Source organism: Schistocerca piceifrons, chromosome 1 (genome assembly GCF_021461385.2).
Source record: "Schistocerca piceifrons isolate TAMUIC-IGC-003096 chromosome 1, iqSchPice1.1, whole genome shotgun sequence".
Lineage (NCBI taxonomy): Eukaryota > Metazoa > Arthropoda > Insecta > Orthoptera > Acrididae > Schistocerca > Schistocerca piceifrons.
This window is the reverse complement of record NC_060138.1, coordinates 28,718,970-28,745,357: the sequence shown is the minus strand read 5'-3', so window position 1 is coordinate 28,745,357 and position 26,388 is coordinate 28,718,970. Positions and strand designations below refer to the sequence as shown.

The 26,388-nt window shown below is 47.5% G+C and overlaps 1 protein-coding gene and 1 non-coding gene across 3 annotated transcripts in view; one reads left to right on the top strand and one right to left on the bottom strand.

Moving 5' to 3' along the window:
* Positions 1-26,388, top strand: part of LOC124788248 (calcium-binding protein E63-1) — a 555,703-nt gene that overhangs the window by 175,740 nt on the left and 353,575 nt on the right. The window lies entirely within an intron of this gene.
* Positions 18,060-18,143, bottom strand: Trnap-ugg. The gene has a single exon. It is a non-coding gene; the product is annotated as a tRNA-Pro (tRNA).

The following is a 26,388-nucleotide window of genomic DNA, read 5'->3' as shown; positions in this document are numbered from 1 at the left end:
TATTTGTGCTGGACTGTAATTCCGTTCCATGTAAATTGTCTGGTTGACTGCTTCTGCGCATTTTGCGCCTTTATTCAGTTGAGGGATCATCGATTGTGGAGTGTACATCTAGCAGGTGAAAGACACGTTTGTTGGTTCCGTAGACATGAGAAAGACCTTATTTTTGTAAATTGTAGGGGTGATTTGGAATCTGCTACGTCACCGACATCGGTATTCGTGAGTGGAAATATCATTTTCCTCTATTTTTTTCGAGTTCTCATATAAAGGTATGAGATAAGTTTCTAGTTACTCATGGGTTACAGCATGCTCCACCTCGCGAAGGTTTTGGGTTAGTAGAGAAATAATTTCCAGTCTACATCTTCAGAATTATGTTGTGCGCATGATCGGTAGGATACTGGTGTGTGCTTGATATCGAGAAGTACCGCGAAAACGGTATAATATTTTGGAAAACCATGCCAAAATACATGTGTCCTTGTAATCACAGAGTCTGGAGATGGGTGTAGAAATGCAAGCGAGCAAGCAGGTCTGAACCAGAAACAGTAACGCGCTTGTGGAATGGGGAAATGAGCCCGAATTTGTAGAACAGTTCTGAGGGTGACTTAGGTCTCCTGAGGGCACTCTGGTCACGCATCAGGAGTTGATGAATTGTCACTGTTGGCTGCTGGAAAATATCTAGTGCTGCGAGGAGTACATATGGTGCTGTCTGTTTTCACGATATATGTACGAGTGTCTGGTGGTTGATGGATATACAAATGATGTGAAAGGGGCGATTTTTTATGGCACAGGATTCGAATTATATGTTTACTACATCGACACAGTACTCGGTGATATATTGCTGGGTTGAAGATAGGTTTCACGCTCTAATATTCAATCTCCTGTTCTCAGTGGCAGAGCACTGTAATTGAGTAAGTCTTTCCGTATTTGACGATCTGTAGGTCACTTTGCAAGGTTTAATTCTCGGTGCAATATGGTGATCTGTGCAAAATAGCTTTTTGCCGCTGAAAGTCTCGTCTGTAGAAAGGAAAAAAGAAAGGCGCACGGTGCTTCCTGACTGGTGGCGTCGGTATTCCGTGCGTAAATTCATTTCACAAGACAGCCTTTGTGCCAGGATGTAGGAGCCTCTCCATAGGAGTGAGAAAGTTAGCGTTTTGGAGATGTTTGTTGAAAGCAAGACTTAACTATTTCCAGGAAGGGTAGCACGTGATGGACATGGTGTCACGTTAAGACCATCAGGAGGGATGCATTCGGTGTTATTCTGTGCTATTTTCGTAAACATGTTCTGTTAGGACAAGAATTTCCGTTCAAACATGCTGAGACATCATAAGAGCTCCTACAAAAGCGACCATTAACTATTTCTGGGAAGCTATACAATTTCCAAGAGGTCGACTTGGCTTGATATGCCTGCACATTGAGTCAAACAGAGCTTGGATGGCGTGTAGAGGTACAGCTGCCCATGCAGCTTCAACACGATACCAGAGTTCCTCAAAAGTAGTGACTGGTGTACTGTGACGAGCCAGTTGCTCGGCCACCATTGACCCGACGTTTTCGATTCGTGAGAGATCTGGAGAATGTGCTGGCCAGGGCAGCAGTCGAACATTTTCTTTATCCAGAAAAGCCCGTACACTACCTGCAACATGCGGTCGTGCATTATCCTGCTGAAATGTAGGGTTTCGCAGGGATTGGATGAAGGGTGGAGCCACGGGTCGTAACACAACTGAAATGTAACGTCCACTGTTCAAAGTGCCCTCAATGTGAACAAGAGGTGACCAAGATGTGTAACCAATGGCACCCCATATCATCACTCTGGGTGATACGTGAGTATGGTGATGATGAATACACCCTTCCAATGTGCGTTCACCACAATGTCGCCAAACATTGATGCGACCATCATGATGCTGTAAACAGGACCTGGATTCATCTGAAAAAATGACATTTTGCTATTCGTGCACCCCGCTTCATCGTTGAGTACACCATCGCAGGTGCTCCTGTCTGTGATGCACTGTAAAGGGTAACCGCGGCCACTGTCTCCGAGCTGATAGTCCATGCTGCTGCAAACATCGTTGAACTGTTCATGCAGATGGTTGTTGTCTTGCAAACGTCCCCATCTGTTGACTCAGGGATCGAGATGTTGCTACACGATCCGTTACAGCCATGCAGATAAGATGCCTGTCATCTCGACTGCTAGTGATACGAGGCCACTGGGATCCAGCACGTATTAACCTCCTGATCCCACTGATTCCATATTCTGCTAGCAGTCATTGGATCTCGACCAACGTGAGGAGCAACCGTGATAGGCTACAAACCAAACTTTATCAAAGTCGGAAACGAGATGGTACGCATTTTTCCTCGCTACACGAGGCGTTCATAACGTTTCACCAGGCAACGCCGGTCAACTGATGTTTCTGTATGAGAAATCGGTTGGAAACTTTCCTCATGTCAACACGTTGTAGGTGTCGCTACCGGCGCCAACCTTGTGTGAATGCTCTGAAAAACGAATCATTTGCATATCACAGCATGTTCTTCCTGTCAGTTAAATTTCACGTCTGTAGCACGTCATCTTCATGGTGTAGTTTAATGGCCAGTAGAGTAGATGGTGAGTAGCTATGCAGATGTTTTGAGGCAATGTATCAGCCATATGTGCACGGCTAGACGCATCTCGCAAGTCCTGTTAGGCTCGAGATGGAGATAATGAGGTCGAATAGATTTCTGTAGCGCTGTCTGTGATGCCAGCAATGGTAAACACATGTGCCCGGAGGCGTTTTGCATATGGGAGCAGTGTGAGTGCGCCTTGGAGTTCTGTGACGTCAGTAGAACATTGCAAACCTTAGGTACTATGCAAACATTGCATGTCTTTGTGCCGTGTAGCACTTTATTTTGGTAATTTAGAAGTTGTTTGCGTGTCTGCAGAGCGTTTAAAATGCGTTATTTCGGAAATTTACGAGTAGTTTGCAGGTCTGTAGACTGTGTGGTGTGACCCCAAGCATGTCAGAGGATGTGCTTTGTATCAGTGTAATAAATAAACTATGTGGAATCCGTCCTTAAATAAATTGTTCCAAGATAAACAAAGTACACACCTTCCTCTGTCCAGTATCTCAGCGCAGGCTGAGTCATTTTGCCGCCATTTTCCCCTACCCCTAAGCGCCACCTTGGATTACGTCATGGGAGGGATGATGGCGCCCTCTTGTGGTGGTACTGTGTACTAGGTCCGGATCTCATGGTGAACACACTGTTTCCCGCCATTCATGGAATGTACGACAGCACCATCTATCTGATGGTGGTACCAAGTACTAGGTCAGTTGGACTCTGGACCTCATGGCGAACACACTGGATGGTGGTATTGCCTTTAATTGCTTAAATAAAGACTGTATGCAAAATAAAGGCTTACATAGAGCACAGGCCGAGTTATTTTCCCGCCAATCCCTAGGAAGAGGTGGTGGTCGGATGACTTAGGTTAGTGGAGGTAGCCCAAGTGACCTATCTTCTCGCCAATGTCCTTATGGATTTTGAACTTCCCGCCATTTTCTGGCGGTGGTGAGGGGGGGGGGCGGGTTACTTTAGTGGAGGTAGCCCAATTGACCTATCTTCCCGCGAAAATTCAGACTTGCGGCCAAAAGCAGCCCTCTTGGATGACGTCATCAGATGACGTGACAGTCGCCATCTTGGATAACGTGATCGCCGCCATCTTGGATTGGTACTTCGGGGCGACACCGGCCTAGTGCTTCTACTCCCAAGTGCAGCGAATGTTTGTAACTTCTTTTTGTCTCAATAATGGCTGCTGGATCAAAATGGTGTCTGATTTACACATGTTCGAAAAGACAGACACCACATACATAGCTTATTGTTGATTGGCGACTCCATAGTGTCCTGTGCACTACGACCAGATAATGGGTATACTTGAAAGGAGAGACAGCATTGGTCGTATATTTTTGTTTATTATCGCAAAATCGATTTTCGGTCACTTAGTGACCATCTTCAGTGCTGTAATATATAACTTAATTAGTAAACACTGGTGTCAATAAGCTTACGGCGACTCTATGTCATCTCCGTAAGCTTATTGACACCAGCGCTTACTAATTGAGTTATATATTACAGCACTGAAGATGGTCACTAAGTGACCGAAAATCGATTTTGCGATAATAAACAAAAATATACGACCAACGCTGTCTCTCTTTCCAAGTATAGGTTATTGTTTTGCATCTCGTCAACGATTAGGTCATTAGTGGGAAAATAATATGTGAATTGTGATGTGACACTTTTTTGAAAGTGGAATTGTCAGACTGCTCTGATGCTGTAACTAGCATTTTGTTTTCAATACGTTTACATTATTTACCGAGCGAGGTGGCGCAGTGGTTAAACACTGGACTCGCATTCGGGAGGACGACGGTTCAATCCCGCGTCCGGCCATCCTGATTTAGGTTTTCCGTGATTTCCCTAAATCGCTGCAGGCCAATGCCGGGATGGTTCCTTTCAAAGGGCACGGCCGACTTCCTTCCCAGTCCTTCCCTAATCCGATGGGACCGATGACCTCGCTGTCTGGTCTCCTTCCCCAAAACAACCACAACAGTTTACATTATTTACAGTCTTATTGAAACAGTGACAGTTTTAACTGACGACGTAATATGGACGTCACATCAGTCTAGACATACCTGACAATAGCGGTAAATGCCGAAACAGTCTATCGTGAATAAAGATTAGTTATTATAAGCAGCAATTTCGGTGCATCTATTCTAATAATCGTGCCGTTATCAGTACATATATAACACTGCTGGCCCTAAAGAAGAAAAATTAAACAGTTGGGCGGCCACCGGTGGCTTTTTGCTGTGTTAACTATTTCGACACAGTACCAGGCTGCCCCACCCCGTAACACAGCGGCGGCCCTCGTTGTTCGCAAAGCACAGCACCAGCGCTCACCTGCGGCTGGCGCTGCTCAGCCCCCTTCTTTTAACTTCGCTCATTTATTACTAGATACGGTTGGTGCGCTTCGTGGCGTACTCCGTATTCACCTGCAGTGGTTTAAAAGTGAGTACAGCTGGTGACGGGGCCAGAGCACTGAGAGGTGCACCTCGCCAGCCGCGGCCCGCAGGTGCTGCGAATTAATCAGCCGGGGCGGAGGTGGAGGGCGTGTGCCGCGGTCGCACTCCTCCTAATAGCAGCAGGCACGGCTATTTCCCGCCCCGCACACGCCGTTTATTTAAGCTCCGCTTTCTCGGCCGTCCTAGCGCAGCGGGAAGCGAGTCACCGGCTGAAATTAAAAGGCTGCGTGCAGTGTAGCAGGCCAAAGGTCGCGCCCTCACTTCTCTTCCTCTTTGTTAGGCTAGCGTGCGTGTTTGCTTGCGTCATTCTCTGCGCGTGTCGGCTCTGTTGATAACAACCAGGAAACTGGACAGCTGCAGTTCGTGAAATTCTCGTGAAGTCGTAAGGCCGCACCATTGTGCCCAGCCCTTGTAGAAGTTGGTAAATGTTTCCGCATCACTCCATCCCCTGGAGGCTAGACTTTTGTATTGTGTAGCACTGGACGTACGGTTTTGTCACATTTCATTGAGCTTGTGCATCTTGACTTTTCGTTGAAACAACTGCTGAATGTCATTATAAATTCCCACGATGAAACCCAAGGCAGACTAAATCCCTAACCTCCGTCTGACGTTATCTCAGATCAACAAAATTTCCCGCATTCCAGGCGAATGCTAGGTCATTTCGTAGCTGTATGATATGGGCGTTACACTCCCTCTCTTTGACACTTACGAGCAATTTGAGATTAACGTCTTCTGTGCCGACGTCGGTATCATTATCATCATTCTCGTTCAGTACGTTTAATAAGCATTCATAGCTAACAGAACTCAATGCGTTGTTCTTAAAGAGATAAAAGTATCTAATGTGGCTTGTACAAGCCGCAGTGAAATGAAACGAGACAGATGGAAAAAAGTAAACTACACATTATTTCAAAAGTAATCACCATATCTGTTGATACATTCATCCCACTGTGAGACAAGACGGTCTGTGCATTCATGGAAAAATGTTTGCGGTTGCTTACAGAACCATGGAAATTTGCAAATTTGTGGTAAGGTCTCATGGGACCAAACTGCTGAGATCATCGGTCCCTAAGCCAAACACTACTTAATCTAACTTACGCTATGGACAACACACACACCCATGTCGAAGGGAGGACTCGAACCTCCGACGGTGGCTGCCGCTCGGACCGTGACAAGGCGCCGCACACCGCGCGGCACACACAAATGTGGTTGTACTCAGGCGTGCACTTCTCCGTCCAAAGGAAACCGACAAACATGAATGTTTCTTTTCTCACGGATCCAAAAATGTGGCAATCGCAGGGGGAAAAATTTGGACTGTATGGAAGATGTATAACGGCTTCACTTATGCAGTGTGGTCGAAACATGAGAGGACGAGAGGGGGAGGAGGGCTCAAATGTTGCCAAGGTTGTTTGTGGTACGTTGCAGAAGTTTCGCTGAGAAGCCCTTATACTTTTTCCATACAGTCCCAATTTCTCCCCAAGCAATTCCCATTTTTTGGAGCCCTGAAGAAGTGCACTGATGTGCGTCGATTTCCTTCGGATGAAGAGGTACATGCGTAGGCAACCACAAACATATTTCCATGAATCCACTGACCATCTTGTCTCACAGTGGGATAAATGTATTAACAGTAATAACGAACACTACTGAAATAATTATCATTTTACTTACTTTTTTCCTTATATTCTTTTTTCATATGACTGCCTGTAATAGAACAATAGGTCTTTACTGTTCGCGATATGTCGGTGGGCGACAAGAGAACCTCCGTGAGGCTTTCTCCGGAAGAAGCCTTGTATGTAGTAAAGTTACAACGCCACAAAAGTATACGAAAACTGTTGTGTTTGTTCTGAAATTAAGGGACTAAAATACGAGGCTATCATTCTCAGAATAAGTTCGTGGAGAACGCCGTCGCTGAGCAGAAGTAAAAAACACCATATTAGCATGGCGTACGGAAAATCGAAGGCGGAGACGTCCAGAACATTGGCAGTGCTAAACATTTAAGAAATTACAGGAAATGTAAAAAGGAGGTACTAAACTGGTCCGGCAAGGAGGTCAGAAGTAGATGCAGCCTCCTTGCTGCTCGTATGCGCTGATAGGCAACCTTTCCACGAGCAACGAAATGTGTGCGAAGCACTGACGTAAGAACACCTCTCTTCAAACCGTGCAAATAAAAGGAGACAGAGTGTGGCAAAAATCAGGAAACGACGCGAAAGCTAATGAAAGCAAGGTACCCAGTCGCCGCAGTGGAGGCTCCCTCCGGGATTTAGCAAGAGATCTGAGGAATCCCTTACACAAGTGTCCTTGCCGAAATCGGAGTGCACAGGCCTGGAAGACTGCTATTGTGTGAATGATTCCACAACCTTGGAGGCTAGTACGCCCATTCCATATTATGCCTCCCCACATCATAACATGTGGACCACTGAAACTGTCGCTTTCGACAATGTTCATGGGTGTGTTATGTATTCCCACCTCTCTCCGTATGTACTTGAATAATGACAACAAAACCAGCGGTTGTATTTGAATCTACCGTCGTTTATTCTTTTTAATACATGCTGGCAGTTTCGTATCATCTTCAGACCCCGAATGTAACCTGCCGTCCACAATCGTATGCATGTGCAATGAACAGAGACTTATACAGCGAGCCAAAATTAACTGAATTCCGTACCTTCTGTGACAACAACCAAGGAAGAGTCTGAATTCAGTTAATTTTAGCCCGCTGCATACGGTTCTGTTCATTGTACATGGAAACGATTGTGCATAGCAGGTTACGTCCGGGGCCTGAAGATGACACCATGTCGTTTCGAAACTGGTAGCATGTACTAAAAAGAATAAACTACGGTAGATTCAAATACAAACGCCGGCCGTTGTGGCCGAGCGGTTCTAGGCACTTCAGTCTAGAACCGCGCGACCGCTACCTTCGCAGGTTCGAATTCTGCCTCAGGCATGAATGTGTGATGTCCTTAGGTTAGTTAGGTTTAAGTAGTTCTAAGTTCTAGGGGACTGATGACCTCAGATGTTAAGTCCATAGTGCTCAGAGCCATTTGAACCATTTGAACCAAATACAACCGCCGGCTTTGTTATCATTATTGAAGTACTACGCGTCAGAGTCCCACTATCCTTTATGAATTACCAGGGCCTCTCCATATGACAGTAAGTCGTTCTGGTGGCCCAGGTGTTACAGTGTGGGGATGCATAATGTTGGGAGGGCGTATTGACATCCAAATGTTGGAACACGGTACACTTACCAATCAACTTTATTGTGGCACCGTACTTCGTCCCCGTGTGCATTCGGCCTTGCCACTGCGCAAGTACATCGAACAGCACTGGCGGAGGGGCTCTTGATGAGACCGAATGGACTGGCCTGTCCGTTCCCCCAACTTAAATCCCATCGAGTGCGTGTGAAATGCCCTGAGGCGGGAGGATGGATGGGGAGGGGGGGGGGGGGGGCAGAAGTACTCCATGTCCACATGCTCACATGCAGCAGTGACCATCCAGTAAAATTCCTCGTCACCTCGTGGCCAGCATCGGAGTACTTTGCAGAGAAAGCATTGATGTCCGCGGTGATGACACACACACACACACACACACACACACACACACGCACACACACATACTATTAAGAACCATATCCCTCCTTCTTTAATGTCCAGGGGACCATCACATATCGCGGCTACTTCACTTCGGCTTTCTGTTATACTGTAGCAGTTGTGTCTACATATGGTCGAAGTTCAACGAGCTGTGTTACGTGGCAGTGACATATCATGCGAAAGTTACTTTCGTCCTTGACTTTTGCACACTAGTGTACGTCGTAGTTTTCTTTTGTATCGACGTAGCAAACCGGAGATATGATAGCATATAAATAAATAAATTATGAAACAATAAATCTGGGAATAAACAGCATTCTAATTGAGAAAGCGTAAAACCTACCCTGCTATCCTGTAATCATGAACAATTGTTGGGTTTTGGGCTCCGTAACAGTCAATTTCTGTCGGAGTGCTGCAAGGAGTGGATAATACACGAGAATGTGAGCTATCCTCAGCGAGGGAGGTGTATGTGTATTTGGGGAAGGGGTAATTATGTACAGTTTATTGGAGGGTTCAGCATTCTTTGCTCCAGTTCCAATGGATCACAAATGACAACTGTACTCGCAAATGAGTGCATGGTACCCTCATTGCCAATACCGACCTTGTGGTTGCTTCTCTGGCTTAACTACCAGCTAGTTCATTCCCTAGGATTCCCATATGATTCTTGACCCAGAGGAAAACGACGGAGACAAAAAACTGCGGATAAAAACAGGACGTGATGGTGCCAGACAGTATCGTATGCTTTGTGCTTCAAGTCAAAAAGACAAGCGATTGGATGCTGGTTCTCAGCAAAAGCCTTTCAAGTTGCCGTCTGTAACTGGACTAGGCAGGCGGTTGTTGAGTGACTGCCTCGGAGGCCAGAGTGGTGGGTGGACAAAGGCGTCATGATTCAAGAAATCAGCAGAGGAGGTGGGCGACAGTCCTCTCGAGAGATTTGCTTAGCAACTTTCTGAGACTGACTCGTCTATGCTTGGCAAAGAAATATTTTTTTTCTGACTTAAAAACTGGGCTATAGGTAGTTCCACGCTAGTGCAAGGGAAGTTAAGCTCTAAGTCAGATACCATGAGGACGCGGCATTTATGGCCCTTATTCAGGTGTTACATATTTTAATTGTGAATCGGATCAGAGCCTGGGGCCATGTCGCGAGACGAGTCATGAATTCCTACTCATTAATTCCTACTCATTCCTACTCATTAATAGGTTTGTTGTATGTCTCGAAGCAGTGCACAATTAAACATTAGTGCACCCTTACCACTGACCAAATACATGCTTGGAAGGTAGAAGGATAAAATGGCAAAGTGCGCCGTGAAATGTTCGGCAAGAACAAAGACACTATGACTAAGCAAGAGGCTAGCGACGTTGGACACTGGAGGCCTTGAAGATCACGCGGCCTGGCCTACACCCAATCTCACCCTGTCCTATGGGGGTCCCACCCCTCTGTGGCAATCGTCACCTGGCATCGTGGGACATTTTTGCCCCAGAAGTAAGTTAATATGGTCCCAACGGCCCGGTTTCGGCCTAGGTTTTACGGAGATTTCCCTTGATTGTAAGGCGTATGGCAAAACTGGTGTCCCCCCCCCCCCCCCCCATTTATTCCCAATTCAGGTCCTTCATTTGCCCCACTATCAGCTTGCCTGATATTTGGCAGAACAGAACAGCGACTCGCCAGTGAACGGGATATGGAACATCGGAACATCCTGTTGTGCCCCTAGGGATGGAGAGAGAGAATTAGAAAATTAAAAAAAGAGAACACTACATGGTACAGGTTAGTATCCCCCGCTACGCTGCCATGTCTTCAACAGAGAGGCGATGTGCTTTCTCAGTAGGACAACGAACGAAATATACGTACGGTTGCTGCGGCGCAACGTGCTCTTCGTGGTGTACAACAACTCCCTGGTCGGCATTACCAGCAGATATGTCGCCAATTAAAATGCGATGAAGTAGAAACTTTGTCGTTCCCCACTCAAGAATCATTGCCAAATCCCAAATCGGAACGAAAGTCTCAAGCCGCTTGGGATAATCGATCGCGTGGTTTCATTTGGCACCTTCAAGACCATTTGCCTGCGAGAATCCACGCCCACGCCCGCTTTTTCGACATGGGAGGGTACACTCTGTAACAATGCCACTAATTGGGATCCGTTTACTGTGACACAGGTGTTTCATTTGGTCTGAATTTGCTACCATATTCTCCTACAGAAATGAACTACCTGTCACCTCATTTGTCAATAAAATAACCTTATCCGTGAGGGTGCTATATGTTTTTGTGGCAGTGTACAAGGGAGACTGCTTACCAAACACTCCATGCGACAAATTCTTGAATACTGCTCATGTGGTGGGATCCAAGGGTTATTGAACGTTTAAGGGGGGTAGGATGCCAAACGGGTCGTCTTGGAGCAGGAGAGACACGACCACTGTCTATACTTTTACGAATAAATCCATAAAACTTCGTCAGCATGACCAGGAAGGAATAAGGATTCACAATCATAGCAGTGGAAGTTCAAAAAAATACCAAAATAAATTTTTTTACATGTGAAAGTTCATCATTTTTTTTTCACTTCTATTGGCTGCGTTTGTTGCTATAGGTACACGTTTCTTCATAAGTAAGAGAGATTCTTCGATGAATTTTGCACAGCATACAGACCTAACGTACAGGTGTATGAAACTCTAGAAATTATTTAATTTATGAAAAAATGAATGTGCTGTTACATTCTAAATTTCATGTTTAGAAAAAACTCAAACTTTATAGTTAATTATCTCAATTTTTACCACAGTTTTTAATAGATTTGGAAAATTCTAGAGTTTCATACACCTGTAAGTATGGTTTGTATGCTGTGCAAAGTTCATCGAAGAATCTGCCTTACTTATGAAGAAAAGTGTACCTATAGCAACAAATGCAGCCAATGGTAAGTGAAAAAAAGGTGAAATACAAATGTAAAAAAATAAATTATTTTCTTATATTCTTGAACTTCTACCACTATAAGTGTAAATACTGAATCCTTTCTGGTCATTCTGACAGTTTTATGAATTTATTTTTAAAAGTATAGACAGCGGAAATTAAAAATTCCTGTGGTGTCTCTCCTGCTCCAAGTCGTCCCGTTTGACGTCCTACCCCCCTTAAAAAGAGAGGTGACAGATTTGTTAGACCCTGTGGAGAGATCAACGAAATGTTGATAAGACTGGGCTGTCAGACGCTTGATGATGGACGACTTACAAGTCTTTCGAGAACAGGCACTAACCGGGCAACATAAGAACATACTTGAGCGTCCTGCGTGTCGCTCGTGCACTGATCGCCAACATAACATCAGACTGATTACAGCTCGCACAAGGTGGTCCGTTTTTCCGTGCTCCACACGTCCTGATTGGAACGGGAACGAAGCTTAATACGTGGTACTGACCTACAATGGAAATTTTCCATGCAATTTACAGTTGCATACAGAGCTTACGTCTGGCGGCCATAAAAAAATCTGGAGAGATCTGCAGTTAATCGACGCTCGGGTCAGGAACTTGCAACGCAAATAAGTGCAACGTATTGCTCCTAAATTGGTGGAATGGTCCATTATTATTCACTTACACGATTAGCAATCAGTCACTGGAAATTGTAACAATTAAACTACGCAACAGAATTAAAGGACCAGTTTCTCGGAACGCCGTAATTCATTGCGACGCAGAAGTTTGGAATTTGGCTCGAAGGTGTCCACAACCTTTGTGTTCGCGCAAAAGCGTGTGGCCCTGAGAAGCCACCGTCGGGCTCGGGGACGCTTTAAACAGCGAAGTGTCGACACGTGCGGGGAAAAGCGTCTAGAGCGGGTTAATGACGTCCCACCTGCACCAAATTTCACCACCGTAGATGCATCATATGATGGAAGGATCTTCACAGGCCTCCTTACCAACATTTCACTCTTTGTTTTGACGCCTTTGCGATTGAGGTTAGAACCACGACGCCCAGCGTCTTTTTATTTCGGACACACTATCGTTTAGAATCGATAGGGAAAGTAATCAGGCGCCAGCATAAAGGACGTCAATGAAACAAAATCTATCCTTCGGGCATCGATTCCCACACATTTCGCTGTCGAAAGCGATGAGTAACGGCACGGCTTTCCTGACACCCTTCGACACTGGCGACTCCTCCTGAGGGATTCGACGCTTCTCGACGAACATCGGGGGGCTGCAGACCCACTGAACGTGATCTCACTCATGTGTAGTCCACAGCGACCGCAATTTTTGTCTGCGCGTACACCTCACAAGGGAACCTCCCCATCGCACCCCCTTCAGATTTAGTTATAAGTTGGCACAGTGGATAGGCCTTGAAGAACTGATCACAGATCAACCGAGAAAACAGGAAGAAGTTGTGTGGAACTATGAAAAAATAAGCAAAATATACAAACTGAGTAGTCCATGTGAAAGATAGGCAACATCAAGGATAGTGTGAGCTCAGGAGCGCCATGGTCCCGTGGTTAGCGTGAGTAACTGCGGAACGAGAGGTCAGTGGTTCAAGTTTGCCCTCAAGTTAAGAGTTTAATTTCTTATTTTCGCAAAGTTATGATCTGTCCGTTCGTTCATTGGCGTCTCTGTTCACTGTAGGCACCGCAAAACCGTGCAATTAGTAGACGAAAGGACGTGCCTCTCCAATGGGAACCGAAAACATTTGGTCGCAAGGTCATAGGTCAACCGATTCCTCCACAGGAAAACAAGTCTGATATATTCTATACGACACTGCCGACGGCATGTGCGTCACATGACAGGAATATGTTGTCGACCCACCTAACTTGTACACTTGGCGAATGGGTAAAAAGATTCTTCTACCTTGCCCGATTGAGGTCTTCTTGTGGTTGTGATAATCACTCCCAAAAAAGTGATGAAAACATAAGAGTTTGTCGCAAAAACTGAAAATAAGAAGTTAAACTTTTCACTGGAGGGAGGACTTGAACCAAGAACCTCTCGTTCCGCAGCTATTCTCGCTAACCACGGAACCACGGCGCTCCTGAGTTCACCCTATCCATGATATTGCCTATCTTGCGTATGGACTACTGAAATTGTATATTTTATTTATTTTTTCATAGTTCAACACAACTTCTTCCTGTTCTCTCGATTGATCTGTGCCAACTTATAACTAACTGTGTGCGGGGTGCGATGGGGAGGTTCCCTTGTTAGAACCACTAGGGTCCATTTCCAACCATTCGTCGAGAACAGTACGTGATCCGAAGCAGCAAACGGTGCTTAAGCTTCTTCACTCCTTCTGCTTCACGTCCTGCCGTGGCGTGATCATGGGGGTCTACTGCACTCACACTTGCGTCTATAAAACGGCAAAGCGTCGCTCTAGCGCCGCAGGTTAAGCAAAACACACGGTGGCAACTGGCAAAGTAGTCCTAGGCACCTGAAGGCAAGCAACTGAAATCGAAAGAGTGACAAAGGGTTGCCTGCCTATGCCCTCATAGGACTGCTTCATAGGTCGCCTCTGTACAGGTTCATTTTGAATCGTCCACCAGGTATAAATAGTGTCAAAGACCGTCAAGAGCGTCATCGTGCTGCTATTTGCATTGCAGTTGCCCGTTTTCTACTGCGAAATTTGTGGGAGTCGACGCTCCAAGCAAAGGTTTGGTTTCACTAACGCCCTTTAGACCACCGGCTGAGGTCTTTCCGTCTCGATTCTGACTGACGTTCTGTCCGAACAATTTTCCTCGGCCACGCGTAGGAAAACCGTGTTATTTCAACGATGGGCCTCGCGGTTCCGGCCTCCATCAAAAAAATGGTTCAAATGGCTGTGAGCACTATGGGACTTAACATCTGAGGTCATCAGTCCCCTAGAACTTCGAACTACTTAAACCTGACTAACCTAAGGACAGCACACACATCCATGCCCGAGGGAGGATTCGAACCTGCGACCGTAGCAGTCGCGCGGTTCCGGACTGAGCGCCTAGAACCGCTAGACCACCGCGGCCGGCGGCCTCCATCACAAAGGCATCAAAAGAAGGGGTGAAATTCCAGAATGAGATTTTCACTCTGCAGCGGAGTGTGTGCTGATATGAAACTTCCTGGCAGATAAAAACTGTGCTAGTTCTGCAAGGTTCGCAGGAGAGCTTCTGTAAAGTTTGGAAGGTAGGAGACGAGATACTGGCAGAAGTAAAGCTGTGAGGACCGGGCGTGAGTCGTGCTTCGGTTGCTCAGATGGTAGAGCACTTGCCCGCGAAAGGCAAAGGTTCCGAGTCCGAGTCTCGGTCGGGCACACAATTTTAATCTGCCACGAAGTTTCAAGGGGTGAAATTGTGCACTTCACAAAACGAAAAAACGCAAATATTGTCAGTATAACTTAAATGAGTCATTATTGGAATCTGTTAGTTGTACAAATGCAGTTAGTAGGGACATGAAGTGGAATGATTATATTGACTCTGTCGTAGGTGGGGTAAGAAGTAGGGGTTGGCTCACTATTAAAATAGTAGGGAAACGGAATAAGTCTGGAAAGGACATTGTTTACAAAATACTACGAAGGGTGTTCAGTAAGTAGTGCAACACATTTTTCTGAAAGCATATTGGTTTTATTGGGTATTCCATACGCCACATTATTCTCCACTCATCTGGCTATAAAATCCTATTTTTGAACATAATCTCCGCTCAGGGAGGCGGCCTTACGCCACCTTACTGGGAGGAAATATGTCAAAAATCCGCCTCAGTTGCGAAATGTTACTGGTCATTACCCAGGTTTCAGCTAGAGTAATCTAGCCTTCTTCAGAAGCATAAAATAAACAAATACATGCCACAATAAGGCATGGTCAGACATAAAGAGCTAAAGAACCGTGGTACCGTGTCAAGCTACGTTACTTAGCTGAGGAACAGCCCCGGCCCCACTTCGTTCCAACGTAGCGTCCGCGGCTAACCGACCGCTTTCCACGAAATGGGGCCGAGGCTTTTTATGTCTGACCGTGCCTTATTCTGCCATATATTAGTTTATTTCATGCTTCTGAAGAAGGTTAGATTACTCTAGCTGAAACCTGGGCAAAGACCAGTAACATTTCGCAAATGAGGCGGATTTTTGACATATTAATTTATGACAGTTGCTGACAGGGCTGCAACATGTTAAAAATTCTTAGATTACTGGAAGGACCTGTGTGCCCGTATAGTACTGCTGTGCTGGTCGACGTCGGGGCCAGCGTCTTGCTTCATCAGTGACACCCTCATCATTGACCTACTGCTTCCCGGGGAGTGCGTCCTCCCTGAGGCCGAACATGGAAGTCGGAAGGTGAGTAGGCAACGAGGAACCCGGAAGCCACACACCTTTGAGTAACTGCTGGAAACAGTATCTACCGCAAAATATTTAGGGGTAACTATTCAGACCGATCTTAAGTGAAATGTCACACAGAACAAATAGTAGGAAAAGCGTCTCCATCTACTTCTGCAACTACACGATTACTCTCCAGTTCACAAAAGTGCCTGGCACAGGGTTCATCGAACTACCTTCCAGCATTTTGTCCACCGTTCTCCTCTCGAACACTGCGCGGAAAGAACGTACACTTAAATCTTTCCGTGCGAGATCCGATTTCTCTTATCTTATTATGATGTTCATTTCTCCCTTCGTAGAACGGCGGCTACAAAATAAAGTCCGACTCGGATGAGAAAGTTGGTGATTAAAATTTAGGGAGAAGATTCCGCCGCAACGAAATACGACTTTGTTTCAATGACTGGCACCCAATTATGGGTGTCACGTTTGTGCCGCAGATGCCAGACTGACATTCATAGGAACAGTCCTAAGGAAGTGTAACTCATCCACGAACATAGTGGCTTATAAGGCGCTCGTTCGACCGATTCGTGAGTGTTGTTTACCAGTCTGCGATTCGTAGCAGGTAGGAGTGATAGAAGAGATAGAGATGGTACAACGAAGAGCGGCGCGTTTCTTCAGCGGATCGTTTAGTCGGCATGAGAGCGTAACGTGGATGCTCAAGAGACTCGATTGTGCGCAGCTCGTGGTCTAATGGCTAGCGTTGCTGCCTCTGGATCACGGGGTCCCGGATTCGATTCCCGGCCTGGCTGGGGATTTCCTCTGCACGGGGACTGGGTGCTTGTGTTGTCATCATCATTTCATAATCTTCATTCGTGACAGTGGCTGGTGAAAAAAATTGGACTGCGTAGAAATTGGGGTTTTGTACGGGCGCTGATGACCGCCTAGTTGAGAGCCTCATAAACGAAACATTATCATCATCAGACTCGATTGGCAGACGTACAAGAGAGGCGTTGTAGCACGGTTTACTATCGAAATTTCGAGAAAGTACTTTCAGGAAGAATCGGGGAACATGTTACTTCCTCCCACACACACCTCGCGTAATGATCTCGACGAGAAAATTCGAGGATGAGGTGGAGGGAGGAGATTAGTGTTTAACGCCCCGTGGGCAAATACACGTTAAGGGAGGATCGAGAGGGCATTAGGGGAGGATCGAGAGGAAAAGCTGCCGTGCCCTTTAGGACAATTCGAGAAATCATGGCAATGCCGAGGCTTGGGGCACTAATTCTTCGCATGCACTAGTGTAACATGCTATTGGGACCAGTTAGTGGTGCCAGAAGTACCCTCCATCACACACTATACAGGCTGGTCCATCCATAGTGACCGGGCCAAATATCTCACGAAACAAGCGTCAAACGAAAAAAACTACAAGGAGCGAAACTCGTCTAGCTTGAAGGGGGAAACCAGATGGCGCTACAATTGGCCTGCTAGATGGCGCTGCCATAGGTCAAACTGATATCAACTGCGTTTTCTTTAAATAGCAACCCCGATTTTTATTACATATTCGTGTAGTACGTACAGAAATATGAATGTTTTAGTTGGACCACTTTTTTCGCTTTCTGTTAGATGGCGCTGTAATAGTCACAAACATATGGCTCTCAATTTTAGACGAACAGTCGGTAATAGGTAGGTTTTTTAAATTAAAATACAGAACGTAGGTACGTTTGAACATTTTATTTCGGTTGTTCCAATGTGATACATGTACCTTTGTGAACTTATCATTTCTGAGAACGCATGCTGTTACAGCGTGATTACCTGTAAATACCGCATTAATGCAATAAATGTTCGCCTTCCGTAATGTTCGCACATGCACTGACAATGCGCTGACGCGTGTATTCAGGCGTTGCCGGTGGATCACGATAGGAAATATCCTTCAACTTTCCCCACAGAGGGCGTCAGATCCGGTGAACGTGCCGGCCACGGTATGGTGCTTCGACGACCAATCCACCTGTCATGAAATATGCTATTCAGTACTGCTTCAACAGCACACGAGCTATGTGCCGGACATCCATCATGTTGGAAGTACATCGCCATTCAGTCATGCAGTGAAACATCTTATAATAAAAAAAATGGTTCAAGTGGCGCTGAGCACTATGGGACTCAACTGCTGTGGTCATAAGTCCCCTAGAACTTAGAACTACTTAAACCTAACTAACCTAAGGACATCACATACATCCATGCCAGAGGCAGGATTCGAACCTGCGACCGTAGCGGTCGTGCGGTTCCAAACTGTAGCGCCTTTAACCGCTCGGCCACTCCGGCCGGCATATCTTATAATAACATTGGTAGAACATTACGTAGGAAATCAGCACACATTGCACGATTTAGATTGCCATCGATAAAATGGGGGCCAATTATCCTTCCTCCCATAATGCCGCACCATACATTACCCCGCCAAGGTCTCTGATGTTCCGCTTGTCGCAGCCATCGTGGATTTTGCGTTCCCCAATTGTGCATATTATGCCGGTTTACGTTACCGCTGTTGGTGAATGACGCTTCGTCGCTAAATAGAACGCGTGCAAAAAATCTGTCTTTGTCCCGTCTCTTGTGCCCAGTGGCAGAGCTGTACACGACGTTTTCAAGGTCGTCGCCATGCAATTCCTGGTGCACAGAAATATGGTACGGGTGCAATCGATGTTGATGGAACATTCCCAACAGCGACGTTTTTGAGATTCCCGATTCTCGCGCAGTTTGTCTGCTACTGATGTGCGGATTAGCCGCGACAGGAGCTAAAACACCTACGTGGGCATCATCATTTGTTGCAGTTCGTGGTTGACGTTTCACATGTGGCCGAACACTTCCTGTTCCCTTAAATAACGTAACTATCCGGCGAACGGTCCGGACACTTGGATGATGTCGTCCAGGATACCGAGCAGAATACATCGCACACGCCCGTTGGGCATTTTGATCACAATAGCCATACATCAACACTATATCGACCTTTTCCGGAATTGGTAAACGGTCCATTTTAACACGGATAATGTATCACGAAGCCAATACCGTCCGCACTGGCGGAACGTTACGTGATACCACGTACTTATACGCTTGTGACTATTACAGCGCCATCTATCACAAAGCGAAAAAAGTGGTCCAGCTAAAAGATTCATATTTGTTTGCGTACTACGCGAATATGTAATAAAAAATGGGGGTTCCTATTTAAAAAAAAAAACAAAAAGAAAACGCAGTTGATATCCGTTTGACCTATGGCAGCGCCATGTAGTGGGTCAACCATAGCGCCATCTGGTTTCCCCCTTCGAGCTAGACGAGTTTCGTTCTTTGTAGTTTTTTCGTTTGACGCTTATTTCGTGAGATATTTGGCCCAGTCACGATCAATGGACCACCCTGTAGGTGACGTAGATGTATAATTGCAAGCGTCATGTACCATTTTGCATTTCCGAACGCTTTTTCTAGATCCCATTATGCGGCGCAACGTGAAAACTCGCCGCCTGGTGACCTCACCCCTGCTGAAGTGGACACGTGGCCACGTGGCGGCAGAGCGAGGTCCGGGGCGGCCGTGACCCCGCGGCGCGGCGCGCGCACCCCGACCCCTCGCTGCGGCCTTGGCACGGCGCACCGCCTTCCGCCTCCGGCGCTGCTGGAGGCCCGCCACCCCAGTCGATAGCCGCCTCCCCTCCCACCAAGACCGACAGCTCAGGCCGGAATAACGACGTGGACATCTACATCCACATTCATTCTCTGTACTTACCGCTGTACCGCTTATTAGGGTTCTACACGTTCCATTCACGTGTGGAGCGAGGGAAGAATAATGGTGTAAAAGCATCTCCACTAAGTATTTAATCTAACCTTATCTTCGCCAGCCCTACTGGGACAAAAATTAGGGTCTCGTACTGTCTTCCGAGATTCGTGGCTTAAAACCGGTTCTTGGAATTGTATATAACCTTCAACGCGCTAATTTTGGTTCATCTTCAACCGCCTGCCAGTTCACATTCTTCAGCATCCTGCTCACACTCTCCCAGCGGTCAAACAACTTATGACGATTCGTGCTGCCGTTGTATGCACAAGTTCAGTATCCCCTCTTAAGTCCTGTTTGGTATGCGTCCGATACACTCGAGTAGTATTCTACGATGGGTCGCATGAGTGATTTGTAAGCAATCTCCTTTGTAGACTGATTGCATTTCCCTGGTAGTCTACCAACAAATGGAAGTTTGCTACTTGTTTTACCTACGACTGAGAATGTGTGATGGTTCTATTTCATAGGCCGCCGGTGTGGCCGAGCGGTTCTAGGCGCTTCAGTCTGGAACCGCGCTACCATTACCGTCGCAGGTTCGAACCCTGCCTCGGGCATGGATGTGTGTGATGTCCTTAGGTTAGTTAGGTTTAAGTATTTCTAAGTTCTAGGGGACTGCTGACCACAGATGTTAAGTCCCACAGTGCTCAGAGCTATTTGAGCCATTTTTTGTTCTATTTCATATTCCTATGAAGTTTTACACCCAGGTATTTGTAGGACTTGGCCGACGACAACTGTGATTGATAGATCTTATGGTCATAAGATACTACGTTTTTTTTCGTTCCCAATTTTGCGTTCCTGAATATTTTCAGCGAGTTGCCAATGTTTACACCTCTTTTAAATCTTATCAAGATCCGACTGAATATATTGTCTACGTATACTCGTGTGTATATATTCAAAAAAGCATCTCTATTCGTGCTCATAGAGAGCTTTTCCAGAGGAATAGTTAATATTTTGGGAGGTGGTAGTACACACTAATTTCAATAAACGTTCCATATAACGTTTGCAATTTTTATTCGCAACGCAGATACAGGCGTCAACTCTCTCGCATAGCCGTACGCGGAGGCGTCCTGGCCTCGGATCGAGTGCACCCACTGGACTGACGGTGAGGCTCGGTGTCCCAGCCAGTCTGGACGTGGTCTTTAGGCGGTTGCTCACATCCTGCTAGGTGAATGCGGGGCTGCCACCCGAGCCCCACTTAGGAAATTTTCTATCGCTGTCGCATGAATAACACTACACGTAGACAGTTGGAGCAGGAAGGGCATCCAAAATGATGGTTCAAATGGCTCTGAGCACTATGGGACTCAACTGCTGTGGTCATCAGTCCCCTAGAACTTAGAACTACTTAAACCTAACTAACCTAAGGATATCACACACATCCATGCCCGAGGCAGGATTCGAACCTGCGACCGTAGCAGCAGCAGCGGCTCCGGACTGGAGCGCCTAGAACTGCACGACCACCGCGGCCGGCGAAGGGCATCCGGCTACACATTAAATTAACCATGTGAACGGGTTACTAGCCGTGCCTCACCTGCTCCGATGCGGGACAAGGGCACAAGGAAAAGGAGAAGAGAATGAAACCAAACAAATACTTTACAGAAGACGCTAAGAAAAGGCAAATCATTAAGTTCAAAGCTGACATTCAGAAACTGCACCTCCGATTTCAGTACACTTTAGAATTATCTTGTCAATACCACTGGTAGCTTTTCTCGGGTAGTGTGGTGTTCTTTCATCAAGGCATGGTCCGAACGATCGCTAGCCGCATAAGAGTGGAGCCAGGTCAGGTTTGTTTTAAATACACGTTGCAACGGTCTGGAGCGTTAGTTATATTTGATACTGGACGTGGCGAGTTGACGTTATTGAAGAGTACGTCATTGTCAACACTTCACTGAGTTCTATGGAGGTCGTGTAATAGCGCTACGAGAAGCTGAATATTCCTTCTGCGATATTCCAGAACGACTTAGCAGGACACTGGCCACGCATTCGGGAGGACGACCGGCAATCCTGATTTAGGTTTTCCATGATTTCCCTAAATCGCTTCGATGACCTCGCTGTTTGGTCCCCTCTCCCCAACCAACCAACCAACTTGGCAGGAATGTAGCCACCGTAAATGACTGCTCGCTGCGGTGATCGCGAAAGTCAACGGTCACAAAAAAAGCGGGCTCCGTCCGGCCAGGTGCCACTACTGACAGGGAAAACCACCGTGTTCGTCGTATGAATGGGTTCAAATGGCTCTGAGCACTATGGGACTTAACATCGGAGGTCATCAGTCCCCTAGAACTTACAACTACTTAAACCTGACTAACCTAAGGACATCACACACATCCATGCCCGAGGCAGAATTCGAACCTGCGACCGTAGCGGTCGCGCGGTTCCAGACTGAAGCGCCTAGAACCGCTCGGCCACAGCGGCCGGCCCCGGTGTATGACTCTGGCGCGTCCTACTGCACCTGCAGCAGCAGTTGGCACCACAGTGACAAAGCAAGCTGTTACAAATACACTCCTGGAAATTGAAATAAGAACACCGTGAATTCATTGTCCCAGGAAGGGGAAACTTTATTGACACATTCCTGGGGTCAGATACATCACATGACCACACTGACAGAACCACAGGCACATAGACACAGGCAACAGAGCATGCACAATGTCGGCACTAGTACAGTGTATATCCACCTTTCGCAGCAATGCAGGCTGCTATTGTCCCATGGAGACGATCGTAGAGATGCTGGATGTAGTCCTTGGGAACGGCTTGCCATGCCATTTCCACCTGGCGCCTCAGTTGGACCAGCGTTCTTGCTGGACGTGCAGACCACGTGAGACGACGCTTCATCCAGTCCCAAACATTCTCAATGGGGGACAGATCCGGAGATCTTGCTGGCCAGGGTAGTTGACTTACACCTTCTAGAGCACGTTGGGTGGCACGGGATACATGCGGACGTGCATTGTCCTGTTGGAACAGCAAGTTCCCTTGCCGGTCTAGGAATGGTAGAACGATGGGTTCGATGACGGTTTGGATGTACCGTGCACTATTCAGTGTCCCCTCGACGATCACCAGTGGTGTACGGCCAGTGTAGGAGATCGCTCCCCACACCATGATGCCGGGTGTTGGCCCTGTGTGCCTCGGTCGTATGCAGTCCTGATTGTGGCGCTCACCTGCACGGCGCCAAACACGCATACGACCATCATTGGCACCAAGGCAGAAGCGACTCTCATCGCTGAAGACGACACGTCTCCATTCGTCCCTCCATTCACGCCTGTCGCGACACCACTGGAGGCGGGCTGCACGATGCTGGGGCGTGAGCGGAAGACGGCCTAACGGTGTGCGGGACCGTAGCCCAGCTTCATGGAGACGGTTGCGAATGGTCCTCGCCGATACCCCAGGAGCAACAGTGTCCCTAATTTGCTGGGAAGTGGCGGTGCGGTCCCCTACGGCACTGCGTAGGATCCTACGGTCTTGGCGTGCATCCGTGCGTCGCTGCGGTCCGGTCCCAGGTCGACGGGCACGTGCACCTTCCGCCGACCACTGGCGACAACATCGATGTACTGTGGAGACCTCACGCCCCACGTGTTGAGCAATTCGGCGGTACGTCCACCCGGCCTCCCGCATGCCCACTATACGCCCTCGCTCAAAGTCCGTCAACTGCACATACGGTTCACGTCCACGCTGTCGCAGCATGCTACCAGTGTTAAAGACTGCGATGGAGCTCCGTATGCCACGGCAAACTGGCTGACACTGACGGCGGCGGTGCACAAATGCTGCGCAGCTAGCGCCATTCGACGGCCAACACCGCGGTTCCTGGTGTGTCTGCTGTGCCGTGCGTGTGATCATTGCTTGTACAGCCCTCTCGCAGTGTCCGGTGCAAGTATGGTGGGTCTGACACACCGGTGTCAATGTGTTCTTTTTTCCATTTCCAGGAGTGTAGGTTACGTCAAGGGCAGCTGTGTGCCAGACACCCTGTAGCGTGCATTCTACAGTCGCCAAAGAACCCCGATTTGCGACTTCATCGGCGACAAGCAGGTGCTCACTAGAGGTCTTTTGTATTTTCTCATGAAAGCTAGTTCTGGGTCGGTGCCAGTGATGGCCTTGTGTTGGTTGGAAGTTGAGGGCCTGCAACCAACCTGTGTGCTTGCTAGATACCCCGCGCCTACACCTGGAGTTATGGTCTAGAGTGCGATTTCGTGTGACAGCTGGAGCACTCTCGTGGTTGTACCACGTATTCTAACTGCAGATGTGTGGGTCGGTCTGGTGATTCGATCTGTTGTGTTGCCATTCATGAGACAGCATTTCACGAGGTGTTTTCCAACAGGATAACGCTCGCTCACAGACCGCTCTTGTAGTGCAGCATGCTCTACAGAGTGTCGACATCTTGCCTTGCCCTACTTGATCACTTGATCTGTCTGCAATCGAGCACATATGGGACATCATCCGACAAGTCCAGCGTCATCTACAAACAGTATTAACCGTCCCCGTACTGACCAAGTGCAACAGGCTTGGAATTCCATTCCACAAACTGACATCTGTCACTTGTACAACACGATGCATGCACGTCTGCATGCCTGCATTCAACATTCTGGCGGTTACACGGGTTATTACTGTACCAGCACTTCACATTTACAATGGCTTATGTCCCGTTTGCAGTAACCTGTTATCACTTAAATACGCTATCTGGACAAATGTATTCCAGAAATTTCAATACTCTACACTAATAATTTTTTGGTGCTGCAATTTTTTTCCGGCAGTGTAGTTAAGGCCGCAGATGGGCGACCAACAAGCTCTCCATGCGAAGGGGCAAACCCTCCGATCCATCACACGCAAAGCGCTACAGAGTAGGACGACACCCGCTAATCGAGATGGCGGAAGTTGGTGCTAGTGGACCACTTCACGGCTGTGACCTACTGCCAACACAGGTTACTCGCGCCCTTTGACGCCCACGTCTTCGGCAAACAACAGAGCAGGGAGAACGCGTGTAACTGGACTGAGCATTTGCGACGTGGAGCTGGCAGAGAAATGCACACGCGGATCCTGTTGGCAACATGAAGCCGTTCCGCGCGCGACAGCAGTTCACGCGGCTGAACAACGCCGCTAACAGAGTGTGCAGTCGTGACGGCGGCCGAGTGCGGGGGCGGCTCGTGGGTGGGGGAGCGAGCGCTGCCAGCTCTCCAGGAACGCCGCCTCCGCTGCACATCGATTGGCAGGCGTGGAAGTTTTATTAGTGTTACCAGTCCAGCTGCGCCCCGAACGCTTCTAAAATTAAGCAGAGTGGCAAATCAACTCTTACAATTTATACTGTATTTGCGACTGTCATAACACGCGGAATAACCGTGTTCGTTCCATCCTTATTATGCAAATGGCATACGAAATCTCTATACTTGCCAAATTTCAGCACCCCCTCCAAATACATGACGTCATGCTCTCCGACTCGATTTTCTTATTCGTTATTTTACATATACATTGACATTTATAGTTACGTGATGCTGTAAATGCTACTCTACTGGCCTTTAAAATTGCTACACCACGAAGATGACGTGCTACAGACGCGAAATTAAGCCGACAGGAAGAAGATGCTGTGATATGCAAATGATTAGCTCTTCAGAGCATTCACACAAGGTTGGCGCCGGTGGCGACACCTACAACGTGCTGACATGAGAAAAGTTTCCAACCGATTTCTCATACCCAAACAGCAGCTGACCGGCGTTGCCTCGTGACACATTGTCGTGATGCCTCGTGTAACGAGGAGAAATGCGTACCATCACGCTTCCGACTTTGATAAAGGTCGGATTGTAGCCTATCGTGATTGCGGTTTATCGTATCGCGATATTGCTGCTCGCGTTGGTCGAGATCCAATGACTGTTAGCAGAATATGGAATCGGTGGGTTCAGGAGGGTAATACGGAACGCCGGGCTGGATCCCAACGGCCTCGTATCACTAGCAGTCGAGTTGACAGGCATCTTATCCGCATGGCTGTAACGGATCGTGCAGCCACGTCTCGATCCCTGAGTCAACAGATGGGGACGTTTGCAGGGCAACAACCATCTGCACGAACAGCTCGACGACGTTTGCAGCAGCATGGACTATCAGCTCGGAGACCACGGTTGCGGTTACCCTTGACGCTGCATCACAGACCGGAGTGCCTGCGATGGTGTACTCAACGACGAACCTCGGTGCACGAATGCCAAAACGTCATCTTTTCGCATGAATCCAGGTTCTGTTTACATCATGATCGTCGCATCCGTGTTTGGCGACATCGCGGTGAACGCACATTGGAAGTGTGTATTCGTCATCGCCATACTGGCGTATCACTCGGCGTGATGGTATGGGGTGCCATTGGTTACACGTCTCGGTCACCTCTTGTTCGCATTGACGGCACTTTGAACAGTGGACATTTCAGATGTGTTACGACCCGTGGATCTACCCTTCATTCGATCCCCGCGAAACCCTACATTTCAGCAGGATAATGCACGACCGCATGTTGCAGGTCCTGTACGGGCCTTTCTGGATACAGGAAATGTTCGAGTGCTGCCCTGGTCAGCACATTCTCCAGATATCTCACCAATTGAAAACGTCTGGTCAGTGGTGGCCGAGCAACTGGCTCGTCACAATACGCCAGTCACTACTCTTGATGAACTGTTATATCGTGTTGAAGCTGCATGGGAAGGTGTACCTGCACACCATCGAAGCTCTGTTTGACTCAATGCCCAGGGGTATCAAGGCCGTTATTACGGCCAAAGGTGGTTGTTCTGGGTACTCATTTCTCAGGAT